The sequence below is a fragment of the Choloepus didactylus genome, chromosome 1 (assembly GCF_015220235.1).
Source record: "Choloepus didactylus isolate mChoDid1 chromosome 1, mChoDid1.pri, whole genome shotgun sequence".
NCBI lineage: Eukaryota > Metazoa > Chordata > Mammalia > Pilosa > Megalonychidae > Choloepus > Choloepus didactylus.
The window spans coordinates 99,696,476-99,704,437 of NC_051307.1; positions in this window are offsets into that span (position 1 = coordinate 99,696,476).

A 7,962-nucleotide genomic window follows, 5' to 3' on the forward strand; every position below is an offset into this window, starting at 1 on the left:
GATTATGTAATAAAGGAGAGAAAAACCGGAACTTACATTGGTAGTTGATAAATCTGTGTGTGTGTGTGTGTGCGTGTTTTCTTTATCATCAAGAGAGTGGTAGAGGGGAATAGGTCAGTGAAGCAGAAAGAAGAAGGGTGATAGTTGCTTGAGGAAGAATACATTGAGGGGTAAGGAGCTGAAACAAAGAGTTTGAGATGGAATAGTCAGTACAAGGAGAAACAGAAACCTATTATTTGAAGCTGGAGGACAACTTTCATAGTTCAAGAAGTCATATACTTCAACTCTGTCTCTTAAGAACATCTGATACAATCATTGATTAGGTCAGCAAAATACTTATTAAAATACCATGCTGGTAAGTCCCTTTTCAGGGTATTAAAATTGAGGATGGTGGGCAAGATAGCTCACTGTTGTGATCCATCCCATTGAACTTCACAAATGATTGGTCAAGTCTCAGCACACCAAGCTGCATACGTAGTTAGAACTGAATCAGTGGAGTAACTTAATCCTTTAAAATGCTGACAATTTTTTCTCATCCTATTTGTAAATAAATGCTCACATGGCCTACTCTCCTCTATCAGTTCCATAAATTCAGATGGGAGCTGAATAATGAAAAAGAAAAGAAAGGAACGTCTCTTCTGCTAGCAAAAATGTCCATTTAGATATACCAGAGACATCTCAAATTTAATATATTAAAAATTAAACTTATTCTGACCTCAGCTCTGATGTGTAAAGAGCTTTCTTGCAAGAAGAAAAAGCTGGAAAAACTGAAAATCAGTGACTTTCCTTGAACATATCAGAAACCTGAGGTTGCAGGGCAAACTGCCACCTTGAAATCTAGGAAGACAAGATAATCCAGAGAGTAACAGCTGATATCTGCTTACATGGAGGAGCCAGCTGGGGCTGTGAACTGGTAAGAATACTTAAATGTTAATTTTGATAAATGGGTGTAGACTTAGTGTGGAATAACTTAAGAACAAGACCATCCTTGGGGAGGACCTGTTTTCATGTTTTTCATTTTCTAGGAACCCGCAAGATTCTTAAGGTTAATTTCTAAGTAGGGTACCCTGGTTGCTCTGGCAGGGGGGGAAGGAAGAGTTGTCATTGTGAAATAGGTCCAGAGCATTTTCTATAACATAGGGGGTAAAGATTTTAGCACAGTCTTCACAGACCTGGGATAAGGACATCTCTCCTACTCCAGCACCACATAGCCCTATTTTTTCATCTAAGGGAGGGTTATACCAATGGGTTGAGGTTTGTGAATGTCACAGCCCCAAGAACAGACCCAGTAAAGGTCTAAGATTTAATCCAAAGATTTTAGGATCCCTGCCTTGGCATCTTACCACCAAACCAACAGAAGACTAGTATAACAACAGCGAATTACATCTGAAAGAGTTTCAAAATGCAGACTTTCTTTGAGAGTAAGCAGGGAAGCCCAAGAAGGAAGACAAAAACAAGGGCATTAGAAGAATTTGAAACCTCTGGCACCTACAGCTTCAGCAAACATTAAACACCACCCAACTTCTATTCATATTAACACAAATCCTCACACTAAAGTTCTATTTAACTCAGTTTTTATTACTTAATACAACATATCCAACTTTCAACAAAATATTACAAAGCATGACAAAAGGCAAGGAAAATCAGTCATCAGAGACAAAACAGTCATTAAAACCAGACTCAGGTATGACAGAAGTATTGGAATTATCAGAAAAGGAATGCAAAATAACTATGATTAATATGCCACCTGCTGGTTAGTTAGAGAAAGCGTATGCCATGAAGTTGTAGATCTGATAAATTAGAGATAAGGACTTCAATTGGTCTACAAATCTTAAAAGAACCCTAACAAGTTAAGCAAATGCCAAGAGGCCAAAAACAACAGAAAATTCTAAAGCATATGAAAAAACCAGATGATATGGATAACCCAAGCCCAAGCACCCAAATAAAAAGATCAGAAGAGACACAGCACCTAGAGCAACCACTCAAAGAACTAAAGATGAACAATGACCATAGTACGGGATACAAAGGATATCAAGAAGAGCCTAGAAGAGCGTAAAGAAGACATTGCAAGACTAAATAAAAAAAAGATGATCTTATGGAAATTAAAGAAACTATTGACCAAATCAAAAAGGTTCTGGATACTCATAGTACAAGACTAGAGGAAGTTGAACAACAAATCAGTGACCTGGAAGAAGACAGAATGGAAAATGAAAGCACAAAAGAAAGAATGGGGAAAAAAATCAAAAAAATCAAAACGGACCTCAGGGATATGATAGATAATATAAAATGTCCAAATATAAGACTCATTGGTGTTCCAGAAGGGGAAGAAAAGGGTAAAGGTCTAGGAAAAATATTCAAAGAAATTGTTGGGGAAAACTTCCCAAATCTTCTAAACACCATAAATGCACAAATCATAAATGCCCAGCAAACTCCAAATAGAATAAATCCAAATAAACCCACTCCAAGACATATTCTGATCACACTGTCAAATATGGAAGATAAGGAGCAAGTTTGGAAAGCAGCAAGAGGAAAGCAATTCACCACATACAAAGGAAACAGCATAAGACTAAGTAGTCACTACTCAGCAGCCACCATGGAGGTGAGAAGGCAGTGGCATGATATATTTAAAATTCTGAGTGAAAAAAATTTCCAACCAAGAATTCTTTATCCAGCAAAGCTCTCCTTCAAATTTGAGGGAGAGCTTAAATTTTTCACAGACAAACAAATGCTGAGAGAATTTGCTAACAAGAGACCTGCCCTACTGGACCTACTAAAGGGAGCCCTACAGACAGAGAAACAAAGAAAGGAGAGAGAGACTTGGAGAAAGGTTCAGTACTAAAGAGATTCGGTATGGGTACATTAAAGGATATTAATAGAGAGAGGGGAAAAATATATATGACAAACATAAACCAAAGGATAAGATGGCTGAGTCAAGAAATGCCTTCACAGTTATAATGTTGAATGCAAATGGATTAAAATCCCCAATTAAAAGATATAGATTCGCAGAATGGATTAAAAAAAATGAACCATCAATATGTTGCATACAAGAGACTCATCTTAGACACAGGGACACAAAGAAATTGAAAGTGAAAGGATGGAAAAAAATATTTCATGCAAGCTACAGCCAAAAGAAAGCAGGTGTAGCAATATTAATTGCAGATAAAATAGACTTTAAATGCAGGGATGTTTTGAGAGACAAAGAAGGCCACTACATACTAATAAAAGGGGCAATTCAACAAGAAGAAATAACAATCATAAATGTTTATGCACCCAATCAAGGTGCCACAAAATACATGAGAGAAACACTGGCAAAACTAAAGGAAGCAATTGATGTTTCCACAATAATTGTGGGAGACTTCAACACCAGACAGAAGACCAATAAGGAAATTGAAAACCTAAACAATCTGATAAATGCATTAGATTTAACAGACATATATAGAATATTACATCCCAAATCACCAGGATACACATAATTCTCTAGTGCTCATGGAACTTTCTCCAGAATAGATCATATGCTGGGACATAAAACAAGGATCAATAAATTTAAAAAGATTGAAATTACTCAAAGGACATTCTCTGACCACAACGGAATACAATTAGAAGTCAATAACGATCAGAGACTTAGAAAATTCACAAATACTTGGAGGTTAAACAACACACTCCTAAACAATCAGTGGGTTAAAGAAGAAATAGCAAGAGAAATTGCTAAATATATAGAGACAAATGAAAATGAGAACACAACATACTAAAACCTATGGGATGCAGCAAAAGCAGTACTGAGGGGGAAATTTATAGCACTAAATGCATATATTAAAAAGGAAGAAAGAGCCAAAATCAAAGAACTAATGGATCAACTGAAGAAGCTAGAAAATGAACAGCAAACCAATCCTAAACCAAGTAGAAGAAAAGAAATAACAAGGATTAAAGCCGAAATAAATGACATAGAGAACAAAAAAACAATAGGATAAATATCACCAAAAGTTGGTTCTTTGAGATCAACAAGATTGAGAAGCACCTAGCTAGACTGACAAAATCAAAAAGAGAGAAAACCCATATAAACAAAATAATGAATGAAAAAGGTGACATAACTGCAGATCCCGAAGAAATTAAAAAAATTATAAGAGGATACTATGAACAACTGTATGGCAACAAACTGGATAATGTAGAGGAAATGGACAATTTCCTGGAAACACATGAACAACCTAGACTGACCAGAGAAGAAATAGAAGACCTCAACCAACCCATCACAAGCAAAGAGAGCCAATCAGTCATCAAAAATCTTCCCACAAATAAATGCCCAGGGCCAGATGGCTTCACAGGGGAATTCTACCAAATTTTCCAAAAAGAACTGATACCAATCTTACTTAAACTCTTTCAAAACATTGAAGAAAATGGAACACTACCTAATTCCTTTTATGAAGCTAACATTAATCTAATACCAAAACCAGGCAAAGATGCTACAAGAACGGAAAACTACTGGCCAATCTCCCTAATGAATATAGATGCAAAAATCCTCAACAAAATACTTGCAAATCGAATCCAAAGACACATTAAACAAATCATACACCATGACCAAGTGGGGTTCATTCCAGGCATGCAAGGATGGTTCAACATAAGAAAATGAATCAATGTATTACAACACATTAACAAATCAAAAGGGAAAAATCAAATGATCATCTCAGTAGATGCTGAAAAAGCATTTGACAAAATCCAACATCCGTTTTTGATAAAAACACTTCAAAAGGTAGGAATTGAAAGAAACTTCCTCAATATGATAAAGAGCATATATGAAATACCCACAGCCAACATAGTACTCAATGGTGAGAGACTGAAAGCCTTCCCTCTAAGGTCAGGAACAAGACAAGGATGCCCCCATCACCACTGTTATTCAACATTGTGCTGGAAGTGCTAGCCAGGGCAATCTGGCAAGACAAAGACATAAAAGGCATCCAAATTGGAAAAGAAGAAGTAAAACTGTCATTGTTTGCAGATGATATGATCTTATATCTGGAAAACCCTGAGAAATCAACGATACAGCTACTAGAGCTAATAAACAAATTTAGGAAAGTAGCAGGATACAAGATTAATGCACATAAGTCAGGAATGTTTTTATATGCTAGAAATGAACAAACTGAAGAGACACTCAAGAAAAAGATACCATTTTCAATAGCAACTAAAAAAAATCAAGTACCTAGGAATAAAGATAACCAAAGATGTAAAAGACCTATACAAAGAAAACTACATAACTCTACTAAAAGAAATAGAAGGGGACCTTAAAAGATGGAAAAATATTCCATGTTCATGGATAGGAAGGCTAAATGTCATTAAGATGTCAATTCTACCCAAACTCATATACAGATTCAATGCAATCCCAATCAAAATTCCAACAACCTACTTTGCAGACTTGGAAAAGCTAGTTATCAAATTTATCTGGAAAGGGAAGATGGCTTGAATTGCTAAAGACACTCTAAAAAAGAAAAACGAAGTGGGAGGACTTACACTCCCTGACTTTGAAGATTATTATAAAGCCACAGTTGTCAAAACAGCATGGTACTGGCACAAAGATACACATATAGATCAATGGAATCAAATTGAGAATTCAGAGATAGACCCCCAGATCTATGGCTGACTGATCTTTGATAAGGCCCCCAAAGTCACTGAACTGGGTCATAAAGGTCTTTTCAACAAATGGGGCTGGGAGAATTGGATATCCATATCCAAAAGAATGAAAGAGGATCCCTACCTCACACCCTACACAAAGATTAACTCGAAATGGACCAAAGATCTCAATATAAAAGAAAGTACCATAAAACTCCTAGAAGATAATGTAGGAAAACATCTTCAATACCTTGTATTAGGCGGACACTTCCTAGACTTTACACCCAAAGCACAAGCAACAAAAGAAAAAGTAGATAAATGGGAACTCCTCAAGCTTAGAAGTTTCTGCACCTCAAAGGAATTTCTCAAAAAGGTAAAGAGGCAGCCAACTCAATGGGAAAAATTTTTGGAAACCATGTATCTGACAAAAGACTGATATCTTGCATATATAAAGAAATCCTACAACTCAATGACAATAGTACAGACAGCCCAATTATAAAATGGGCAAAAGATATGAAAAGACAGTTCTCTGAAGAGGAAATACAAATGGCCAAGAAACACATGAAAAAATGTTCAGCTTCACTAGCTATTAGAGAGATGCAAGTTAAGACCACAATGAGATACCATCTCACACCGATTAGAATGGCTGCCATTAAACAAACAGGAAACTACAAATACTGGAGGGGATGTGGAGAAATTGGAACTCTTATTCATTGTTGGTGGGACTGTATAATGGTTCAGCCACTCTGGAAGTCAGTCTGGCAGTTCCTTAGAAAACTATATATAGAGTTACCATTCGATCCAGTGATTGCACTTCTCGGTATATACCCAGAAGATCGGAAAGCGGTGACACGAACAGATATCTGCACACCAATGTTCATAGCAGCATTATTCACAATTGCCAAGAGATGGAAACAACCTAAATGTCCTTCAACAGATGAGTGGATAAAGAAAATGTGGTATATATACACGATGGAATACTACACGGCAGTAAGAAGGAACGATCTCGTGAAACATATGACAACATGGATGAACCTTGAAGACATAATGCCGAGCGAAATAAGTCAGGCACAAAAAGAGAAATATTATATGCTACCACTAATGTGAACTTTGAAAAATGTAAAACAAATGGTTTATAATGTAGAACGTAGGGGAAATAGTGATAGAGAGCAATTAAGGAAGGGGGAACAATAATCCAAGAAGAACAGATAAGCTATCGTGGGTAAATTTAATGTTCTGGGAATACCCAGAAATGACTACGGTCTGTTAATTTCTGATGGGTATAGTAGGGACAAGTTCACAGAAATGTTGCTACATTAGGTAACTTTCTTGGGGTAGATTAGGAACATGTTGGAAGTAAAGTAGTTATCTTAGGTTGGTTGTCTTTTTCTTACTCCCTTGTTATGGTCTCTTTGAAATGTTCTTTTATTGTATGTTTTTTTCTAAATTTATTTTTTTATTTTTTTTATTTTTCATACAGTTGATTTAAAAAAAAGAAAAAAAACAAGGAAAAAAAATATGTAGAGCCCCCTTGAGGAGCCTGTGGAGAATGCAGGGGTATTGGCCTACCCCACCTCGATGGTTGCTAACATGACCACAGACATAGGGGACTGGTGGTTTGATGGGTTGAGCTCTTTACCACAGGATTTACCCTTGGGAAGACTGTTGCGGCAAAGGAGAGGCTAGGCCTCCCTATAATTGTGCCTAAGCGCCTCCTCCCGAATGCCTCTTTGTTGCTCAGATGTGGCTCTCTCTCTCTAGCTAAGCCAACTTGAAAGGTGAAATCACTGCCCTCCCCCCTACATGGGATCAGACACTCAGAGGAGTGAATCTCCCTGGCAACGTGGAATATGACTCCCGGGGAGGAACGTAGATCCGGCATTGTGGGACGGAGAACATCTTCTTGACCAAAAGGGGGATGTGAAAGGAAATGAAATAAGCTTCAGTGGTAGAGAGATTCCAAAAGTAGCTGAGAGGTCACTCTGGTGGGCACTCTTACGCACAATTTAGACAACCCTTTTTAGGTTCTAATGAATTGGGGTAGCTGGTGGTGGATACCTGAAACTATCAAACTACAACCCAGAACCCATGAATCTTGCAGACAATTGCATAAAAATGTAGCTAATGAGGGGTGTCAATGGCATTGGGAAAGCTGTAGGGACCGCACTCCCCTTTGTCTAGTTTATGGATGTATGAGTAGAAAGATAGGGGAACGAAACAAACAAACAAACAGACAAAGGCACCCGGTGTTCTTTTTTACTTTAATTTGCTCTTTTTCACTTTAATTATTATTCTTGTTATTTTTTGTGTGTGTGCTAATGAAGGTGTCAGGGATTGGTTTAGGTGATGAATGTACAACTATGT